A 24,052-nucleotide genomic window follows, 5' to 3' on the forward strand; every position below is an offset into this window, starting at 1 on the left:
GGATGATGTTCAGGCTTGGGCTGATAAGTGGCAGTTAAGTGCCACACAAGTGCCAGGCAATGACTATCTCCAACAAGCGAGAGTCTAATCACCTCCCCTTGACATTCAACGGCACTACCATCGCTGAATCCCCCACCATCAACATCCTGGGGGGTCACCATTGACCAGAAACTTAACTGGACCAGCCACATAAATACTGTGCCAACAAGAGCAGGTCAGAGGTGGGGAATGTTCGCTGTTGACTGCACAATGTTCAGTGCCATTCGCAACTCCTCAGATAATGAGGCAGTCCATGCCCGCATGCAGCAAGACCTGGACGACATTCAGGCTTGGGCTGATAAGTGGCAGGTAACATTCGCGCCACACAAGTGGCGGGCAATGACTATCTCCAAAAATCGAGGGTCTACCCACCACCCCTTGGCATTCAACGGCATTACCATCGCCAAATCCCCCACCATCAATATCCTGGGGGTCACCATTGACCAGAAACTTAACTGGACCAGCTACATAAATACTGTGGCAACAAGAGCAGGCCAGAGGCTAGATATTCTGCAGCGAGTGTCTCACCTCCTGACTCATAAGAACATAAGAACTTAAGAAATAGGAGCAGGAGTAGGCCAATCGGCCCCTCGAGCCTGCTCTGCCATTCAATAAGATCATGGCTGATCTGATCCTAACCGCCAATCTACTATCACAGAACCATCTCCTGAATCTAACAGAATTAGACACACGAAATAGGAGCAGGATCGGGCTACACGGCCCCTGGGCCTGCTCCGCTACCCACAGGGCCATGACCGATCTGAACCTAGACTCATGTCCAAATTCCTGCCCGCTCCCCGTAACCCTTAATTCCCTTTACTTCTAGGAAACTGTCTATTTCTGTTTTAAATTTATGTAATGATGTAGCTTCTACAGCTTTTTGGGGCAGCATATTCCATGGACCTACCACCCTCTGAGTGAAGTAGTTCCTCCTCATCTCAGTTTTGAAAGAGCAGCCCCTTATTCTAAGACTATGCCCCCTAGTTCTAGTTTCACCCATCATCGGGAACATCTTCCCCGCATCCACCCGGTCCAACCCCTTCACAATCTTATATGTTTCAATAAGATCGCCTCTCATTCTTCTGAACTCCAATGAGTAGAGTCCCAATCTACTCAACCTCTCCTCATATGTCCATCCCCTCATCCCCGGGATTAACCGAGTGAACCTTCTTTGTACTGACTCGAGAGCAAGTATGTCTTTTCTTAAGTATGGACACCAAAACTGTATGCAGTATTCCAGGTGCGGTCTCACCAATACCTTGTACAACTGAAGCAATACCTCCCTATTTTTATATTCTATCCCCCTACCAATGAAAGCCAACATTCCATTGGCCTTCTTAATCACTTGCTGCACCTGCATACTAACCTTTTGAGTTTCGTGCACCAGGACCCCCAGATCCCTTTGTACTTCAGTACTTTCCAGTTTCTTGCCATTAAGATAATAACTTGCTCTACGATTTTTCCTGCCAAAGTGCATAACCTCACCCTTTCCAGTATTGTATTCCATCTGCCAAATCTCTGCCCACTTACTTAGCCTGTCTATGTCCCCTTGCAGGTTTTTTATGTCCTCCTCACTCACTACTTTCCCTCCCATCTTAGTATCATCTGCAAACTTTGATATGTTACACTCGGTCCCCTCCTCCAAATCGTTAATATAGATTGTAAAGAGTTGGGGACCCAGCACTGACCCCTGCGGAACACCACTAGTTACTGATTGCCAGTCTGAGAATGAACCATTTATCCCAACTCTCTGCCTTCTGTTAGATAGCCAATCCTCTATCCATGCCAGAATATTACCCCAATCCCGTGATTTTTTATCTTAAGCAATAATCTTTTGTGTGGCACCTTGTCAAATGCCTTTTGGAAGTCTAAATACACTACGTCCACTGGTTCCCCTTTATCCACCCTATATGTTACTTCCTCAAAGAACTCCAGCAAATTTGTCAAACATGACTTCCCCTTCATAAAACCATGCTGACTTTGTCCTATTAAATTATGATTATCCAAATGTCCTGTTATTGTCTCCTTAATAATGGACTCCAATATTTTACCTACCACAGATTTTACCTACCAAAGCCTTTCCACCATCTACAAGGCACAAGTCAGGAGTGTGATGGAATACTCTCCACTTGCCTGGGCAAAGCAGCCCGCTTGATTGGCACACCATCCACCAACTTAAACATTCACTCTCTCCACCAGCAGCGTACCATGGCTGCAGTGTGTACCATCTACAAGATGCACTGCAGCAACTCGCCAAGGCTTCTTTGGCAGCACCTCCAAAACACACAACCTCTACCACCTAGAAGGACATGGGTAGCAGGCGCATGGGAACACCACCACCTCCAAGTTCCCCTCCAAGTCACACACCATCCTCACTTGGAAGTATATCGCCGATCCTTCATCATCGCTGGGTCAAAATCCTGGAACTCCCTACCTGACAGCACAGTGGGAGTACCTTCACCACACGGACTGCAGTGGTTCAAGAAGGCGGCTCACCACCACTTTCTCAAGGGCAACTAGGGATGGGCAATAAATGCTGGCCTTGCCAGCGACACCCACATCCCATGAACGAATAAAATAAAACATAAAGCACCAGATAAATGTTTCCTGTTTTCAAACAGAGGGAATCCAAATGGAACAGTTCTAAAACTTTCTCTTCTAATCATATCAAACCAAAAGATACATAGTGACATTTCCTCAGTGATCCTGCCCCAAATTCGGCAGGGTCACAACGGAAACAGTGGAAAATTGGGCAAAAGGCCTATTGCCACCTCCCATCCCTACCTTGGAAGTTTCGCCCCGCCACAAAACTGCCTCGAAGAGGGAAATCAGGCCCATATTCTACTGAATCTAATAGATTAAAAGCTAAAATGAAAAGCCAAAATGATATTCTTAGTCAAATGCCAGGATCTTGGTGATGTTGGAGTTGGTGCTCATATTGAACCCATGAGCCAGTACTCTTCATTTCATCACCTCAGGAATACTTTTATTGGGGGAAATCCAATAAACAAAATCTATGCTGGGCCCTGGGGAAATCCACTTTGGGTAAAATATTAAGCATCTGGATGCACCTCCTGTGGGCACTTGACTGTCCCACGGGTTCCGTCTGTTTCTTGCCTAAGGTCTCCTGTGAATACCAGCACTTGGGTCATAAACTGTCCACATCCTGTCATTTTTATTGTCAAAATCCAATTCATGACCCTGATCAGTACTAAGAAAAGACTGAGAAGTGCTTTCACTACAATTTTGTAGATGATGTGGAAACTATTTAGGCTCTAAGTCTAAGTGTTTCTTCACAAGTGGGTTGTTTTATAACACTAAGTAGTTCTGCTTCAGTGCAACTTGGTGAAAAATCACAAAATTCAGGTAGACTCCAAGTTCTTTTTTGTATCCAGCTGTGCTGGCACTAGCTACAGAAAATAGATTTGTAGTTTGATTCGACAGTACTATTACAGCTCAGGACTAATAAGGGCAGTTGTAAAACTAATTTGAACAATACTAGTAAGAAAAACCATGAAGCAGATATGCAAACAGCACAAGCATTAAAAGCTAAAAGGAAAATTGAGGATAAAGTTACAAAAATTGAAAGGTAAAGTGAAATAACTGTATACTGCCATAATTTAAATGGGTACTATAGACACAATATGCTATCATGGCATAATCCTGGGCTTTCATATCCCAGATGGCACAATAAAAACAAAATTAGTCCCACAAAATACCAACATGAATTTGAACTATCATTTAAAAAAATTCCAGTAACAGAATTACAATACAATACCTGTATTATAAATATTACTTGTTAATTTGCAAACCACTAACTATAAAAACATGAAAGATCTATCACCACAGTCTGCTATAAAGTGCATTTTAGTTACATAAATTTAAAATATTTTCCCTGTTCATATTTTCAGTGGACAGATAGATACAAATCTAAATTTTCTTTACCTATAAATTCTGTAGTTAGAAATAAATAATTCTAAACTTGGTAAATTTGTTGCTATGAGGTGTTAGCTAAATTCAAACATCTTCACTGCAGATTTATGACATCGAATACATTAATATCTGCACATTTAGATGTTACAGATTGCATCCTTAGCATACTTTTTCACAGAAATGTGTTTTTAATGACACATTATGTTAATCACTGGAGAGTATCCAAATCTTTAAATGACACTAATATATCAAAAAGCCTGAGTGAATGAACTAAAACTCCAGAGTCTCGCTGTTTAACAGGAGTAAAATGCAGGTCTATTTTCAGTACAGGTGCACAATCCCTCATCCGCATTTCCGAAATTCAAAAAGCTCTGAAAACCGAAAGTTTTTTCGTGGAGCGTCACTCGTGTGCACGACATGACCCGAGTGGCGCCAAACATGACCTGACGCGGCCGATGCTTGACCCACACAGGTGTGAGGCGTCAGTTGTGTCTCAGCGCTGCTACCAGTCACACGTGCGTCTGCTGCTCTCTGATATTTTTTGTTATTTTGTGATTTTGAGTTTAATTTCACTGTGAAAATGTCAAAAAGAGCTGCAGATACCCCTACCATTCTGAAATCCAAAAAAATCCGAATTCCGAAACACATCTGGCCCCAAGGGTTTCGGATAAGGGATTAATAACCTGTATCACAATAGGGATGCACCAAAATAGCAGCACTTACAATTATCAAACTGTTTATAATTCAACAACAGAAGTTAAAAGTTTCAACAAAATGTTTCCTATTCAACAGAGGTGTCACTATTTTATGCTATTACAGTGCACAATTCATAAACCTGAGCTATACTGTTGGCTATGCCTTACTGCACCTTGCACTGTGCTCAATGGCAAAGGGGCCCTGCACAAGACCAAAGACACATACACAGACCTCTACTCCCTGGACAGCTCATGTTATGAGAGTGAGCAGGAGTATAGATTCTCTCTAAAGTTAAAAAGATTCCATATGGAGTCTATAAAGTGAGTAAGAGATCCATTCGATCATCTGGGATGTTTTAAAGGTGCTTTCACACTGGGCTGTAGATATACTGCACCTGGAGCAAAGCCCAATTGCTGTGAGCTCACCTACTACAGGTTATCTCACACCTCTTGACTTCATTGTGCTCAAGAGCCAGATTAGCACCTGACTCCTGCATTACATTACCACTTTCAAATCAATGCACATCAGAAACTGCATCACGTCAATGCAGTGATGCCAGTCTTTTAAACCCCACTTTGGTAAGTGTTTTCCTTCATCTGTACACTACAACAACATTAATTAAACTGCTCCCATATCCAACACTTAATTATCTCCCTGAATTATGAAAGACCTCACAATATATTCTGATTTTTATAAGTAAATGCAGTCGTTCAAAACTTTTTTTACACATAATTTATCTCATTAACATTACCTGCTCGACAAATTGATATACAAGTAATAACAAAACAAACAAAATTCTCACATTTCAACAGAATGCATTTTGACCACCAAGTCACATATTACACGCAAGGCTTGTAGGATGGATTCTATTTACATGTTTGCAAAAGATGGTTAATTAAAAGTGGAGAACCATACCACTATCTCACATTTTCCAACAGCTGGCCTCATCAAAGCAGAGCGAGTGCATATTGAAGGAAGCAAGCAATTAAGTTGCACAAATAGTGCACTCATTGAACTGCAACTGACTTTTATCATGTCAAAGACCATCTGAACACAGAAGCAATAAAAAGATTGTTGCCATGACCACCACTGAGAACTGACTGCAATAAAGATGGATTGCTTCCTAAATCAATGTTACTGATTCTATGTATCTAGTAGCTATAAAAAATAATTTTGACATGAATGTAGCATCAAAATGAAGTATTTTAATGTCTCTTTGAAGGATGCAAAATATATTTTGGAGGTTTAATTCTAATTATTTCCTCCCTTAGGAGATTAATGTTGAGGTTACATTACAAAACAGTTCTGTAATAATTTTGGCTGCTGGTGCTGTGCAATGTAACCCATTTATATTATGGGGCAGATTCAACACCACCAGCAGCAACAAGAAAACCACTTTCATTTCTGTCCCCTGGATGAGACGGTCCTTAGAGACCAGCGATAGGAGAACTCCGTTATTAGCCTGAACGAATGGCATGAGCCCGCTGGCTGCCCGCAGACAGAAATACGAGGCATCCAGAACTCACAGTTGCATTATTGCTTCAGTGCTACTGCTTCTAGAGACACAGACATGAACAATAGCTTGAGGGGCATCTTGTTGCCTCCAGAGACAGTTAGCTTCCAGCTTTGCTGCTGCTGAATTTGAGGAAGAGCCCATTCTGTATGAACCTTTGAAAAGATCAGCTCCCGTGGAATGGCTGGTCTTTTCTCATTACATGACTTATGTTTTTATAGTTAACTAGCAAATTGCCTGTGGCATTATCCAATCAGTTGAGAATTCTTTTAAAAATACAGGGATCTCTCCCCAACCGCGGGTTTGCCATACGCGGATTTCACGTATACGCGGTTTCCACTCTGCGACAATTTTTGTCAACCGTGGCCGTGAAATTCGTAAAAAACTTGATTTTTATGCTATTTATATGCTTTTTATATGTGTTTATAGTGAATTTGCCAACCGCGGTTTTACTAACTGAGGGGGTTTTCAGGGACGTATCCCCCGCGGTTGGGGAGGGATTCCTGTATATAAGATAGTGACAGAGGTGAAAGAAAGGCTTCCGAAACTCACTCCACAGAGGCACCTATTATCCAGAGCCTGCAACCACATTATGACAGTTAACATAGTTTGACCGGAGGCGGGGACTTTATTTGGCCGTCACAGATATTTATATTTCCCATATTGGTGAACGTGCTCCACAGCGTAAATGTTTCATTATCAGGAAGGAAAAACACTGAATCATTAGAGTTTATTTTCAAAATACTTGCAGCATGAGTACACTTCAGTTCACCCTCTCTCTCCCATGCCCTCTCCAAGCTCATCTCACCCATGAGGACGTGCTCTTGCTCCCTTGTCACCTTTCCCATTAAACTCCTGACCAACCAACTTCCCTTCCTGGTCCCCACACTAACTGACCTCTTCAGGCACTATCCCTCTCCCTTTCAAAACCACCGTCCACAACACCATTCTCAAAAAAATCTATCCTTGACCCCTCTGTTCTCACTAATCATTGCCCCATCTCCAACTTTCCTTTCCTCTCCAAGGTCCTTGAATGTGTTGTCACCTCCCAGATACATGCCCATCTCTCCCACAACTCTCTGTTTGAACACCTCCAATCAGATTTTCCACCCCTCTCACAGCACTGTATTGGGCCTGACCAAAGTCACAAGCAGCATTCTCTGAGACTCTGATTGTGATGTATTACCCCCCCCTCATCTTCCTTGACCTCTCTGTAGCCTTCAACGCTTTCTATTACGCAGCACGGTGGCATAGTGGTTAGCACTGTTGCCTCACAGCGCCAGGGACCCGGGTTCAAATCTGGCCTCGGGCGACTGTCTGTGTGGAGTTTGCACATTCTCCCTGTGTCTGCGTGGGTTTCCTCCGGGTGCTCCGGTTTCCTCCCACAGTCCAAAGATGTGCAGGTTAGGTTGATTTGGCTATGATAAATTGACCCTTAGTGTTAGGGGATTAAATACATGGGGTTACGGGGATAGGGTGGGATATGTGTCAGTGCAGGCTCGATGGGCCGAAATGGCCTCTATCTGCATTGTGGGGATTCTGTGATTCTGTGAACACCTGTCTTCTGTTGTCCAGCTTGGTGGGACTGGCCTCACTTGTTTCCACTTTTACATATCCGATCATATTACCTCCAGACTCAACTATTCCATTGCTCTTCTGACCTGCCTCCGATCCTCCACTCTCCGTAAACGTCAGTTCATATCGATGGCTTCTCTTCCCATCCATTGGTGCCCTTCTCTTCCTCATCTCCATGTTGCACCTTGGTGGTATCATCTACAGACATGGGGTCAGCTTTCACATGTACAATGATGACATCCAACTCCAACACTCCACACCTTTCTTGACCTCTCCACTGTCTCTGTGCTGTCAGACTGGTTCTCCGACATTTAGTCTTGGTCAGCCATAATTTCCTCCAACTAAACATTGGGAACACCGAAGCTATCGTCTTTAAACCCCCACCACCCCGCCCAACCCCCGCCCCTAACAAACTTCATAACCTTGTGACTGATTCCATCACCCCACCCCACTGTCTCAGACTGTACCAGCATATTCACTATGTCAGTGTCATACTTGACCCTAAGCTGAGCTTCCAACCCCACACCCTCATGCATTACAAAGGCCTTCTACTTCCACTTCCGTAACATCGCCCACTTTCACCCTAACTCAGCCCATCTGCCACCGAAACCCTCATTCATGCCTTTGGCACCTCCAGACTCATTTGCTAAAATGCTCTCCTGGCTAGCTTACCATCTTCCACCCTCCATAAGCTTCAGCTCATTCAAAACTCTGCTGCCCGTATCCTATCCCGCACAAAGTCCCATTCACCCACCATCCCTGTCCTCGCTGACCTACATTGGTTCCTAATCCCCCAACATCTTAAATTTAACATTTTTTCCATGTGCTTAATTCCCTCCATAACTTCACACCTCCCTATCTCCGTAACCTCCTCTAACCTTACAACCTCCCACCGCTCTCACCATTTCTCGGATTCTGACCTTACGCATCTCCTCCCTTCCTTTGCACCAGCATTGGCAGCCATGCATTCAGCTGTCTAGGCCGCATGCTATGGGATTCCCTCCCTATGCCCCTCTGCCTCTCCACCTATCTCACCTTCTTTAAGATCCTCTGTAAAGCAGACCTCTTTGACCAAACTTTTGGTCAGCCCCTTTTTAACATTTCCCTTTTTAGGCTCAGCATCTATTTTTCCTTATGCCTATGTAAAGCTTCTTGGAATTATTTTTCTACATTAAAGGCGCTATCCAAATGCAAGTTGTTGTTGTTGCCATTGTCATTGTTGACGACCTCCAGGTTTGGAATTAATTCCTATCCAGATTGACAGATCAAAAAATTATTCTCTCTGCCACCTGTAAAGTTTAATATGAAATGGGTTTGTGCTGTCTCAAGTCATTTCCTGCTGGATGTGAATAAACAACCTCAAATTGGCCAAAAATCATCACTGACACTTAAGTAGAAATCTCATTTTGGATAGCCCGTAAGAATGCTTGGTGCGGGAAATGGAAAAGTCACACTGAACCTCTTGAGGATGTTCTTTTGAGGTCTGAGTTAAGATGCATTGTTAGAGTCGTGGTGCTTTGCCCTCGAGTTAACCAGGGCAAATCTGGCCAGTGAGTTGTGAACACCGATGTTGAATGTGTAAAATGGAAAGTGTTCTGTGCCCAGTACAGGCATTCCTCCCCTTCATGAGCATAAAAATAAGCATGTCGTTGTGAAGCAGGCAGAGAATGATGACAACATTTTGAGGGCAGCCGAATTTGAGGAGGACACTTCATAATCCCTCACGGTTTACAGTGTCAAAGGCCTTTGTGAGATCAAAGATGGCCATGTACAGCGGTTGGTGCTGTTCCCTGCATTTCTCTTGTAATTGACGTGCAGTGAAGATCCTGTTCATTGTGCCCCTTAGTGGGCGGAATCCGCATTGCGACTCTGTGAGGAGCTCTTCAGCCACTGGGAGAAGGCAATTGAGGAGGATTCTTGCAATGACTTTCCCTGTGGCAGACAGCAGGGAAACTCTTCTGTAATTACCGCAATCGGACTTGTCACCTTTCTTGAAGATGGTCACAATTACGGCATGCTCTCCTCCTTCCATGGGCATGGGCCTTATGCTAAACATCCGTAAGACAAAGGTCCTCTATCAACCTGCCCCCGCCACACAGTACTGCCCCCCGATTATCAAAATCCATGACAAGGCCTTGGACAACGTGGACCACTTTCCATACCTTGGGAGCCTACTGTCAACAAGGGCGATGACGAAGTCCAACATCGCCTTCAGTGTGCCAGTGCAGCCTTCGGTCGCCTGAGAAAGAGAGTGTTTGAAGACCAGGACCTCAAACCCGGCACTAAGCTCATGGTCTACAGAGCAGCAGTGATACCCGCCCTACTGTATGCCTCAGAGACATGGACCATGTACAGCAGGCACCTCAAAGCACTGGAGAGGTACCACCAATGCTGCCTCTGCAAGATCCTGCAGATCCATTGGCAGGATAGGCGCACCAACGTCAGTGTTCTTGCTCAGGCCAACATCCCCAGCATTGAAGCTTTGACCATGCTCAATCAGCTCTGATGGACGGGTCACATTGTCTGCATGCCCGATACGAGACTCCCAAAACAAGCGCTCTACTCGGAGCTCCAGGATGGAAAGAGAGCCCCAGGTGGGCAGAGGAAATGCCTCAAGGAGACCCTCAAAGCCTCCTTGAAAAAGTGTAACATCCCCACCGACACCTGGGAATCCCTGGCCCAAGACCGCACAAAGTGGAGGAGAAGCATCCGGGAACGTGCCGAACACCTCGAGTCTCTTCGCCGGGAGCAAGTGGAAGCCAAGCGCAGGCAACGCAAGGAGCGCACGTCAACCCAAGCACCCCACCCACCTGCCCCTTCAACCACCGTCTGCCTCGCCTGTGACAGAGACTGTAGGTCCTGCATTTGACTCATCAGTTACCTGCAAACTCATTTTTAATGTGGAAGCAAGTCATCCTTGGTTCCGAGGGACTGCCTAAGAAGAAACATAAGCCTTTCAAAAAGAGTTACAAGAAAGGAATATATTGCATATATAAGTCGACAATTACAAGAGCTTAAGTACTTTTTTTTGAATCTCCATGTTAAAATGTCAGAATGATATAATTTGGAAACATTTTCATGCGAAGGTGTGCATGAGCTACAAAGAAATAGCCAGCAAGAAGGCATGGCTTGAGAATGCTTGGAATGTCGAGCCTGTTTAGGAACTCTATTTATTCACACCTGTGTGCCAGAATGCTGTCATCTCAGGAGTGGCCCCTATTACAAGAGGGTCAAGCACCAAGCAGACCTAATTAAAAGCTCATTACATGAGACAATTTCCATTAGCATGCCAAACTCCATGTTAATCCATTACCACCATGACTCTCTTCCAAAAGCTTTAAATTCCAGCTCCACCCCCAAGGGACTGCAAACCAGGGAAAGCCAGAAATTGTTCTTTTCATTCAGTGAACATCAGTTATTTAAATCTTAAGGTTCAGTTTCTGGATTATTTCACATTTGGGATAATTTACTCTACCTTTTTTCAGAATGAAAAAAAGAGGCCAGAATTCAAGTTCTACAAGCAACACCTGCACTGAATGAAAAAGGCAAAACAGCAAAGCAGAGGTGGACCTGCTGAGTATTGATTACATGCTTTATGTCCAAGCTCTTAAAAAGGGAACTTGTATTACAATATAAATTTTAATATATTCTATACATCTAATTTACACTTGCTTTCTCATTTTTTATTGCATCCTTTTAATTTTATTTGTGTTTTTTATCTCTCCTTAATCCTTTAATACTGTCAGTGATACCTAGGAAATTGCAGAGTTACCCCTCGGAGTTTCAAAAATTTGCATGATTTCCTCAGGATAAATTCTGTGGATCTCTGAGGTTGCAAATCTATTGCTACACACAAAAATTAAAAAATAAAATCTTAGTGTAACAGCATACGGCAATTACTCACAATCTTCCTGCAATTAATTCAACAAAACTCCAAGGCTAGAAATTTGTCTCGGCCCGTTTTCAAGCGCAGAATTGACAGCGCACACCAGGGCCAGAGGCACGAAATGCACCCAAAACTGGGCCTCAGTGCTCATCAGCATATTTTCAGTGAGCTGTAGACACCAATCGAGTGTCCAGAGGCCAGGACCAATTTGGGTTGGCTGTCCCGTCGACAGTGGCCCTCAGGCAAGTTGTGTGGGGGGGGGTTTGGTGGGAGGAGAGTAGGAAGCTGGGGCGATCATGGGCCGGCAGCGGCCCTCATAAGTAGGCATCCTGACTCCACATAAAGGTTGAAATAAAGAATAGATTTGCCTTCCAAAGCTAGGCTTTATTAACTTTAAAATCTGCAGCACATCTTTCCACATCCAGTCCCAACCAAAGCTGGAAAAGAACTGAATTTAAGGTGGCCACCACACATCATGTGACATCAACTACCAATGAGATTCCAAAATATATCCCAAGGCAGTTAACAAACAACCAATCACAATACTTTTACTAAACAAGGAATAATCACCACATTCACCCCTCCTTTTAAAATATACTCCAACCTAAATAACCTTTACAATTTATAATTAATTATTTACAACTAAAACTATGCACAAGAGTAAAACTGTTTACATGACACAATACCAAGTTAACAACAACAAATAATAACATTGCACATAAGTATTAAGTATCTCTCAACTAAAACAATATAATATAATATTTCAACAATTTTAAAACATTACTATCAATTTAAAAGTCCATTTTCAATCGGTCGACCGGATATCTTGTTCGTGTCGACCTTCTTAACCTTGGTGAAATTCCTTGCCCTCCCACACCAACAGGCACAGAAGTATCTTCAGCAGGAAGGCTATCCATATCCCAATTTTCAACGGTTTCCGGATTAGAAATCCCATCAGAAGGTAAACTGGGACGGTCATAAACATCCATCAAGGGCTGACTAATAGAAGTATAATTATCTGCAATCGGATTGGAGACATTCGTAGTATCTGTAACAGCATCCACATTATCTAAATCATGACTATTGTTAATATCCTCAGAAGAGGGCTGGCCACCACAAGGAGCCAAGTCTTTAATTGAAACGGTACTTTCTTTCCCATCTTGGAATCGAATATGAGCATATTGGGAATTTGCCTCCAACAGCTCCACCTCCTCCACTAAAGGATCATATTTTGACAATCTAACATGGCGTCGAAGCAGCACAGGTCCCTGCATAGTAAGCCATGAAGGTACCGAATATCCCATAGTAGATCTCCGCGGATAGTTAAAGAGCCTTTCATGGGGGGTCACATTAGTAGCCGTTGAAAGCAATGATCTAATGGAATGCAGGGCATCAGGCAGTACCATTTCCCACTGTGTATTCTTAAGGTTCCGGGATGTCAAAGCCAACATAACTGCCTTCCAGATCACCCCATTGTATCGTTCACACTGTCCATTACCCTGGGGATTATACGGGGTAGTTCTACTAGTAGAAATTCCCCGACTCTGAAGGTATTCCTTCAACTGGGAAGACATAAAAGAACTTCCCTGATCCGAATGGATATACGCAGGCATCCCAAAGATGACAAAAAGTTGAGTCAGACATTTGATAACTGTAGCAGCTGTTACATCTGCACAAGGAAAAGCAAAAGGGGACCTTGAAAACTCATCCACAACAGTAAAAATATATCGGTTTTGAGTAGTTGAAGGAAGAGGCCCCTTAAAATCGACGCTCAAACGTTCAAAAGGAGAAGTAGCATTTATAAGATGAGCTCGTTGAGGCTTAAAGAAATTCAGTTTACACCGAGCACAGATAGAACATGATGAAGTCATCCGCTTGACGTCTTCAACTGAAAAGGGCAAATTCTGACTGCGTACGAAGTGTATCATCCTCGTAACCCCAGGATGACATAAGGCATTGTGAAGATTAATAAGCGTATCTCCGTGAATCACAGAACAATAAGCCCTCGACAGTGCATCAGCAGCAACATTATCCTTCCCCGGACGATAAACTATGTCAAAATGGTAACATGCCAACTCAATCCTCCATCTCATTATTTTATCATTTTTGATCTTTCCAAAATGTTTAACATCAAACATAAAGGACACAGATTTTTGATCAGTTACCAACGTGAAATGTCGCCCCGATATATAATGTCTCCATTTTCGCAATGCTTCTACTATTGCGTATGCCTCTTTCTCTATTGAAGAATGTCTTTTTTCACTATTGTTCAAAGTACGTGAGAAAAAGGCCACAGGTCTTCCATTTTGGTTCAGAGTAGCCCCAATTGCAAAATCAGAAGCATCCATCTCGATCACAAAAGGAACCTGCTCATCAATAGAATGCACAACTGCTCCTAAAATATCCTTTTTAAAATTCTCAAAACATGTCCTGGCCTCCCATGATAGAGGATATGTTGTAACCCGAATAAGAGGCCGGATCTTCCGTGAAAAATTTGCAATCCAATTAGAATAATAAGAAAACAGTCCAACAACTCGTTGCAAAGCCTTAGAATTAGTAGGACAAGGTAAATCAATCAATGGTCGCAGACGTTCTGGATCTGGTTTAATCTTGTTTCCCGAGATAATATACCCCAATAGATTTACCTCAGTAGTCGAAAAGATACATTTCTCTTTATTAAAAGTTAAACCAACTTTTTCCGCAGCTTGAAGGAATCTTTTTAAATTAGAATCATGCTCCACCCTTGATTTGCCACACACTGTGATGTCATCTAAGTATGAAAAGGTGTCAGAGAGGGAGTTATCACTTATAAAAGCATCCATTGCCCGTTGAAAACAAGCAACACCATTAGTAACACCAAATGGTATTCGGCAAAACTGATACAGCTTTCCACCAGCCTCAAAGGCCGTATATGGTTGATCCTTCTTAACAATAGGAATCTGATGATAAGCACTCTTTAAGTCAATAGTGCTAAAAACCTTATACTGAGATACTTTATTGATAAGCTCATCAATCTTAGGCAAAGGGTACGCATCTAATTGAGTATACCTATTAATAGTTTGAGAATAGTCTATCACCATTCGTTTCTTGTGTCTCTTGTTAGTCGTGACAACTACCTGTGCTCGCCAAGGTGAACAACTAGGTTCAATGATTCCTTCCAATAAGAGACGTTGAACTTCAGAATTAATAAATTCTCTATCCTGACTACTATATCTTCTTGACTTGGTAGCAATTGGCTTACAATCCGGCATCAAATTGGAAAAAAGTGATAATGGAGAAATGGATAAAGAGGTTAATCCACAAATAGATAAAGGTGGCTTAGTCCCTCCAAATGAAAGACTAAGAGGCTCGTGTAACTGAAGCACATCATGTCCAATCAAAATATCGGCACAGAGATTAGGCAAAACAGATAGGCGTATATCAGTATACGTATTACCTAGAAGAATCATTTTCACAAAGCAACAACCAGCTATTTGTGAAGTAAGGGTTGTCTGAGCCATACACACCTGATACGTAACAGGCGAAATTTTCAAATGCTTCTCCTTCGCAAACTGAAGACTTATAAAACTCTCAGTACTGCCCGTATCTATAAGGGCCTTCACTTCCAACCCATTAACTTGAGCCGTAACTATAGCTTTGTTTAGGCCATGAGCAAATGCAGCAGAAATTGATGCAATAAACGCCCTATCTAAAGGCTGAATAGTCACAGAGGAGGAGGTGGTAGAGGAGGGCCCTCCCACACCAGGAGAGGAGGAGGTAATTGAACCTGATGATTTGCACACACGTGCATAATGACCTCTCTTGCCGCATTTACTACACACAGCCTCCCGAGCAGGACACTTCAGACGAGGGTGCCGGATATTCCCACAAAAATAACACTTCTGAATCCTAGAGGCAACAGCCGCCGAAGTAGAAACTGTTTCAGAATCTAGTAAACCACTCCCATTAAGTCCACATAATTCCTTTTCATCCGAAACTGCCGAAACCATAGTCGCAGGCCGATTAAAAAGAGCATAAGAATCCGAACTTCTCTGAGCCACATCCAATGTAGAAGCTTGCTCAAAAGCACTTTTAAGATCCAAAGTCTTATTTTCTAACAACCGCTGACGAATTGATCTAGACAGTAATCCATTAATAAAAGCATCCCGTACCGATTCTTCCTTATATTCTTCAGCCGTCACGGCCTTATAATTACAGTTAACACTAAGGCACCGAAGTGCTTGTAAATAAGTATCCAAAGATTCTCCCACCTGCTGCCTACGGGCAGATAGAAGGTGACGTGCAAATACCTCATTCTTTGGTTTAACAAAAATCTTTTCCAATGTAGAAATAGCCACTTCATAAGTTTTACAGTCCAAAATATATTTATATACATCCGGAGCAATGTAGTTGATCAGCATATTCAGCTTATTTAGAGACTCTTGATCCAACACGCCCAAAAAGTTTTTAAATGTACAATACCAATGTTTCCATTTATCATCCACTCCAGCAGAATTGGGGTCAGCCTTGAATCGTTCTGGTTGAAGATATCGCTCCATTCTAACATAAAGTTAATAAATTGAAATAAAGAATAGATTTGCCTTCCAAAGCTAGGCTTTATTAACTTTAAAATCTGCAGCACATCTTTCCACATCCAGTCCCAACCAAAGCTGGAAAAGAACTGAATTTAAGGTGGCCACCACACATCATGTGACATCAACTACCAATGAGATTCCAATATATATCCCAAGGCAGTTAACAAACAACCAATCACAATACTTTTACTAAACAAGGAATAATCACCACAAAGGTAAAATTAAAATAAAATCCTTTTTGTCAGTGGCCGCTGGTTAGGTCACAGCGTTTGCTGGAAAACTAGAGTAGAGCATGCCTGACGCGAGATCCTTAAATAGGCATTAAGCCACTCATTTTCATATGCAAGCGGCCAAACGCCCATTTAAGACGGCTCCCTGAGATGCTGGAATATCATCCGAGGCCAATATGGTGTTGCAATTGAGCATTTTTGACCTGAAAAGCAGGCAAAACGAGGTCCAATTTCTAGGCCCATAACCTTTCTCATTGCTATTGAACTTCTGTATTTCATGTACCTGTGCAAACCCTATCCCATGCTATCTTAGGGTGAACCAATTTTCAAGGCTCCCGTATATGGTGGAACATTTTCTTCATAGTATGACAGAATTTAACGGGAGACCTTCAACCTTGTTAAGTTTAAGGTCAGTAAATGATACTACTGTCTGAGCAAAACAGCCAGTTTATCTGAAAAAGGAAAACGAAAAGGCGTACTGTCAGAACTCAAGCAAGCTGAAATGGATCAAAGTAAACAGAGACATCTAAAAGCTTTTGTAAGTTAAAAGTGGCCCTCTGTTGCCCGTCTTGCCTCATTAACTGCTGATAGAGGTACCAGCTTAGCCTTCTGGGATACCTAACACCCAAAGTCTGTAACAAGATGAACTCTGGGTTATTTCAACTTGCAGGTCCACATTCAAGCTTAGCTTTAAACACCTTCTTGACCTCAACCTTTTTACATAATATCCATGCTATTAACCAGCTAAAGGAATGATAGATGTGCCCCTCAGAAGACCTGCCAAAAGCTGGTCATCATCAGAGTGTAAGAGATCAATAAAAGCTTTGCAGAAAAATGTTAAGCTATCAATTGCAGGCATCATCCCCTGGGTTTTCCTTTCCCTTCCTTCTTTCTTTAGTAAAGTGAATAGAATGAGATGGAGATCTCCCTCCTGTCCTAGGAAACAGTATCATTATCCCAGTGTGATAGAACCATTCAGTAGGGAAAGCGGTCTGAAACTGAGAGGCCTGTCTACCAGAACTGCAAATGCTGTTCCTTTGACTAGGACCAGAAGGATCTCAGTATAGTGTAATATTACAGCTCTCTCAGACAGGCTGCAGGCCTGCTCCTAAAGAGCCCATCTGGCACAGGCAGAGAATAGCAATAATTACAAGCTGATGATGGACATGGAAAAAAAGAACCACTGAGCTAGCTTTCAAGAACTACAGGCCAGGACTGTTGGGAAATTACAGACTGAAGCCCTTTCTAGTTCAGACCTTTTGGTGTACTTAATCACAGATTTTAAACATAGCAATAAACACTGTTAAATTTTATTAGCCAACTTTTGTGACAGAATTAGTTTTTTTATTGTTATCTTAGGTGACCATTTTTATTAGGTTTTAAAAGGTAAGCCTATACTTTCATTAATAATGAAAGAGATGTAAACTAGTTGCAATAATGGATAGTGCAGGAATCCGAAACAGTACTTTTACATAGTTGCATACACTACGGTTCAAAAGAGTCTATAAATCCTTCCACTGGCCGTTCAAAAAATTATTTGTCTAAATGTTGTAGGTTAACCATCAAATACAGATGCCCATTATTAAAGCAGTGTTTTACTACAGAGATTACCTTTTCAATTTAGTTGAAAATATATGGAATTTTATATGAAAGAAATGCATGTGAGCAAGGACGTCATGCCGATTTTGTTTTTATAGATGGATCACAGATAGGCTAACAGAAATGAGTACTGTCCTTTTAACTTTACAGTCAATAAAATTTACGTCTGTCTGGAATACTGTGATTTCCTGTAATTAATGTTATATTGCCCATCTCCATGGTACATATACAACAATCTAGGGTTTTTGTGAAACACAAATACAAAGCTGCCTTACATTAATTCTTTTAGTCATGGGTTGCATTTACCACAAGCAAATCAACTCTGAGGAAGGTTCACTTAAAAAAACAAATCCACACATTGTTAAACCAAATATTGGACTTAACTTGAATATGCAACGTACCCGAGACTGAATCATATCCTAATTCAATAATAATTGTGTATTTATGGACTCACAGCCCCCTTCAACAAAAGGAAGAATACACCTGCTGTGTGCTCTTACTTTGAAAGTCAGAATATTGCAACAAAAAAGAGCTGCATTCAGGAGGCCATAAGGACTTAACTAATAACAATTGCCTGTTTTTCATGAGCTTGCGGACAAAAAAACTGAACTCCCCTCTTTTCTCAAGCTACTCAGATAACTAATTCTGTGCATATGTTCTCCATGGTTATCTAAAATGCCCTAATTACATTGCAAGAATATTTCCATGGTGAATCCAATATTAATCCAGTTATATAGAATCATAGAATAGCACAGCACAGAAGGAGGCCATTCGGCCCATCGAGTCTGAGTCAGCTCTTTCGAAGAACAATCGCGTTAGTACCACTCCCCTGCTCTTTCCCCATACCACTGCAATTTTTCTCTTTCAAATATTTACAGTAAACCTTTTCTTCTTCAATACCCTCTGCTCCTGTCCTGAAAGTGAGGATGACTCCTGCTGGAATGTGGTTCCATGGCCACGAGCAGCCCTTATCTGCCTCAGCCAACCGGTGAAGCCTCACTTGAGCAATGACAGTAGGAGCTGATGGGTTATTCATCCATGCTGGCACTGCTACAGAGCTCAATCCTGCCTTCATCTGATATCCACACACATGGATAGCAATTAGAAGCAGAATCCTGACTGACATTTCCCTGAATTATAGTGTTCCCAGTGCTACACTGGCTGTGATCAGCTCAATCAACATATACCAAGGAACAAACCCAAGTCACCTCTCTGGCATGGACCCTTACTTAATGGATTGGGGAATTGTGCACAGAGGCCAGTGCAATCAATTCATGCCACTCCTGATTTTCTGATGAGTTAAATTAATCACCACTGCAAATTGGGAGCCCTGAACTCTGTACCCATTCTCAATCCATTCTGCCATTGAGTGAAACACTGAGCTGGGAGCAGAGCCTCACAAAATTTACCCTCAAGGTCCCTACTGGTCTGCCTGTCTCAGTATCACACCAGATGTGCAATACATAGCAAAGCTTCTCTTATAAGCTGCAGCCATAAAAGTGGAGAAACCCCACTCCTGTATCTCATACTGGTGTGAGTCCAGTACAGTTGCAGTGTAAATGCAAGCCTGAAGTAACGCTGCTGTGGGTTTGCCTTTGATCTTCTTGCTTATCTTCAGCACTAGAGTAAGCTTTAGCATCCAGCAGATACCATGGGGAACCCAACCAAAAACTGCAAGTTTCCTACATGCAATTTTGTGCACATGCAGGCTGTTTACTAAGGTTCAATACAAACAAAGCATCTTTAATTATTTGATAAACTTCTACTGGCTGAGTTAACCTTTTTAAACTACACCAATTGTAATTGCCATTGAAAGACACAAACCAGAAAGTACCCAAGTTCTTATCAAAATACAAACAAGTCAGTGTAGCAGCTGCACCATTCTGTAAATAATGAAAGGACCCAAACCATAAGCCAGGTAGCTGCATTGAGCTGACTGTTTCTACATACTATTTTTGAATATAGATGTAATAATTTTTCCATTCGCGCTTTGTAAAGACATCAGAAGTCGATTGAAATATAATCAAATTCAGGCATATGCAATCCTATTAGCAAATTCTTAGCAATCTCGTGATTAATCCAAATTGTTACCAAGTCCTATTTTTGCTCCTTACATAGTCCTGATGTATTTAATCATCTTGTATACAAGCCTGGCAATGTCATGCAACTTTTTTTAACTCATCAATTTATTACTTATAAATCATTTCACACTACTTACATCATTCTAATTTGATAACTTAATCTGGCAGTATGAAAATCTGGTCATTGGATTAGATCTGAAAGTCTAAATTTACCAATTAAATGGTCAACAGGCTAACTAAAAGATGTGTTGCAGCATTAGTGAAAAAGCAGAAATACTTGAACAGATAAAAAAAATCAGACTTGAAATTTCAAAATAGAAAACTCTACCATCAGGTTGCCATGATTACAAGTGCAATATCAGCTCTAAATCACAATTCTCAAAAAAGGCTCCAAGAACTGGTGACACACAGTTAAATCTACTTTTAATATCTAACCTAATCCCACTATGACTCCTCTAAGCAAACTGGCTGCCGTGTTTGCCCACATACAATAGTGACTACACTTCAAAAGTACTTAATTGCGAAACACTTTGGGACATCCTAAAGACTTGGAAGGCAGAATATAAATACAAGTTCTTTCATTCTCTTGAGAACAGAGTCATAGGCTACAGTTCTGTGAATATCTTCTTGAGCACCATATTTGTTGAAAGGTCATTTGAAATTCAAGGTCAGGTATCAAAGTCCATCAAAGTATAGCAACTCAATCAGTCAAATCAAGATTCAGTCACAAGAATGTTAAACATTTGCAAAAATTCAATCCGAAAACAGTTAATTCACCTAATAGTATAGATGCCCTATCTAAGCAACTGCCTGCATCCCTGGGTCATCTGTATCAACTTTCCCTATTAGTTGGTCTTCATTGGAGTGGAAGGTAGCAAACTTCCTGCCCATCCCCAGAGTCAGATTCTGATAAGAAAATCACAGAGATTCATCTTAATTTCCCTTCAGTCAAAGCTCATGGAAACTATAGTGAATTGAGAAGCTGTTGCAACATTTCATTCAAAACAATCACAGCAACCTCCTATCTGGTCACCAATTTACGTTCAGAGCAATTTGATTGATCTGTAATGCTTTCAATCTCATAGCCCAGCAGTGGGCATGATCCTCTCAATCCCCACCACAACATCAGAGCAGTACCTCTCAATATTTCTGAAGCCTTTGATAAGGTACAGAATCACGGGTTTATTGAGACGCCGGCCTCTTGAGCCACATCTGGTGGGTGAGCTGCTGAGCTAGCTATATAACTTTCTCAGAAGGTGCAAAAAAGAAAACATGATAAATGAATATTCATCTTCTTTATGATGGATGCAATCAAAGCTAAAGCTGTTCCCTTTGCTGCTGACACCACTATTTACAAAGTTGTTGAATATTCATCTGAAAGAAAACTGGCACCCAAATCACTGTAGTGAACAGCAGCAGAATAATAATAATTCTTGAATTTATATGGCGTCTTACCACTTTGAAATGTCTTAAAACACATTGGGGGGAAAATTCGGTTGCTTTGCACCTCAGAGGGCGCTAACGGGGTGCAAAGCAACTAGCACCCGGGCGCGGCTCCACCAGCGCCTCCCACGAAATTTAGCAGGTTAGCGTCGGCAATGACGTCATCACCGTGCGCAGCGCGCTGCTCGCGCCCCGGCCGCGATCTTCGGTGGCGCCCCCCGAATTAAGGCCGGTCGCTATGTCCGACGAGGTCAGGAGGGCCTACCTGTGGCTGGGGCGGCACTAGTTAAAGGGGAGGTGGCGGGCGGCCATTTTTGTTGCTGGCCGCCTGTCAGCACCTGCCCCCGTTGTCATCCCCGGCCCCCGTGAAGCCCCCCCGCGGGGTGCCGGCTGCTCTCCATGAGCCTGGCACTCCTCTTGAGTGCTGGGCTCGTTTGCCGGCACTCCCGATCCCTGGTGGCCCAGCTGGGCACCAGGGCGCGCTGCGCCAGGACCCTCCCCTTTAAGAAGGCATGACGCTGTGGCACGTAGCGTGCGATATTCCCTTGCAGCGCCCCAAGAGGGAGGCGGGGCGCTACTGGAAGCGCCCCGCTTCCCTCTTGGGCGTTACCATTCAATTTCAGCTGCAGGGGGGCTAATTTTTTCAGGGCGCTAAAAGTAGCGCCTCAGCGAAGTTAGCGCCCCAAAGGGGGCGCAACTCAATTTTTCCCCCATTGCATAATAAATCTCCTTGAAGTGCAATGATTATTGTTACATAGGCAAATACTGCAGCCGTTCTGCTACAGCAAGGTCCCACAAGCAACATTGAATACAAAAAAACTGTTAATTTCTTTTGGATAGTATTGGACAGTGGGCAGCCAGATGGTGTATTATATTTAGTGACTTTATGTTTATGTTTCCGGGACATCATGGGCCAGAAATTGGACCTCATTGCACCTGTTTTACATCTGATCCGAAATTGGGTCGCATGATTTTTCAGGCACTCCTGGAAGCCACCAAAAACAGGCATTAGGCTCCTTACATATGTAAATAAGGGCCCTAATGTCTGGCTTCGGACTCCTCTGCCAAATTGGGCAGCGCGGAGCGACCCAGGCGGCCTAAGCAGTGGCCACCACCATGAGGTCAATTTTAAAAACGTTCCTGTGGAGCCAGGGTGATCAGGAATGCTTCTGCAACTCCACAGTATCCTGATCGCGTCCCCCCAAGTTGTTCTCTCCACTACCCCTCCATGACATACCTTTCTGACACTTTCATCGAGGTAAGGGGCTTGAAATTTATCTATTTTAAATAGGCGAGTTACCTGTGGAGGTACGACAGGTACAGGCAGCTCACTCAAATAATATTCATGAGGCCAGACGGCTAATTTCAAGCCGGCCTTGGGCCTCCAGGCTGGAGCACGCACCTATTTCAGGCCTAAAAACAGGCCTGAAGCAATTTCACCCCCTCAGTGTTCCAGTGCGTCTTCAGGAAAATTGGGATATGTGTGAAAGACATGATACCCAGTTCAGATCACAGGGGAGGGTCTCATTGTTACACGATAGCAAAATACTGCGGATGCTGGAAATCCGAAATAACAACAGAAAACGCTGGAGAAACTCAGCAGGCCAGGGCAGCATCCATGGAGAGAGAAACAGAGTTAACGTTTCAGGTCGAGGAACAGCACCTCATCTTCCGATTAGGCACTTTACAGCCTTCCAGACTCAATATCGAGTTCAACAACTTCAGATCATAACCTCGGCCCCTATCATATTTTTATATATTTTTTATCCACACTTTTGGTTTGTGCCTTTTCCTTTTTTCTCTCCCTCTCCCACATGGCAGCTGTCTCTCATTCTGCCAGCGCATTTCACACTTCATCTAGAACCATCCTTTGTCTATTTACCTGTCCTATTACCATCTCGTCTCTTGCCTTGAATATCTCAATGTCTCCTACCCCTCCCAGACCTTCCCTTTTGTTCTTTCATCCCCTCCCCCATTTCCCAGCCCCCTAACTTGATTCTTAATCTGTTTCATTTCCTGTTTTATTTCTCAGTCCTGACGAAGGGTCTTCGAGCTGAAACGTTGACTCTGTTTCCCTCTCCACGGATGTTGCCTGGCCTGCTGAGTTTCTCCAGCGTTTTCTGTTGTTATTTCTCATTGTTACACCTCTGGGTTACGCTATCATATAATTAGAAATTGGGCAGTACAGTCACACTCCTAAACCTAAGACAATCAGACCCCTTAGGGACGTGACCAGCACCACTATACCCAGGCATGCCCCAATTTTGTAACACAGATCGAATATCAAACCTAGGACTTTTTGGTCTGCATGATGCAAACACTTAGTGGATAAGCTTGGTGCACCATTGAGAGTATGGATTTGATGAAGATTGCCTGCTTCATGTCATGCTCTATTAAAGAAGTACTCTTTGACAAGATTATGACAGAACATGCACAACAAAAGTTGCTAACACGCAAGTCCGACCTTTGTGTTTATGCCAGAA

Source organism: Somniosus microcephalus, chromosome 12, assembly GCF_052327205.1.
Source record: "Somniosus microcephalus isolate GS21.2 chromosome 12, FLI_Smic_1.0, whole genome shotgun sequence".
NCBI classification, from domain to species: domain Eukaryota; kingdom Metazoa; phylum Chordata; class Chondrichthyes; order Squaliformes; family Somniosidae; genus Somniosus; species Somniosus microcephalus.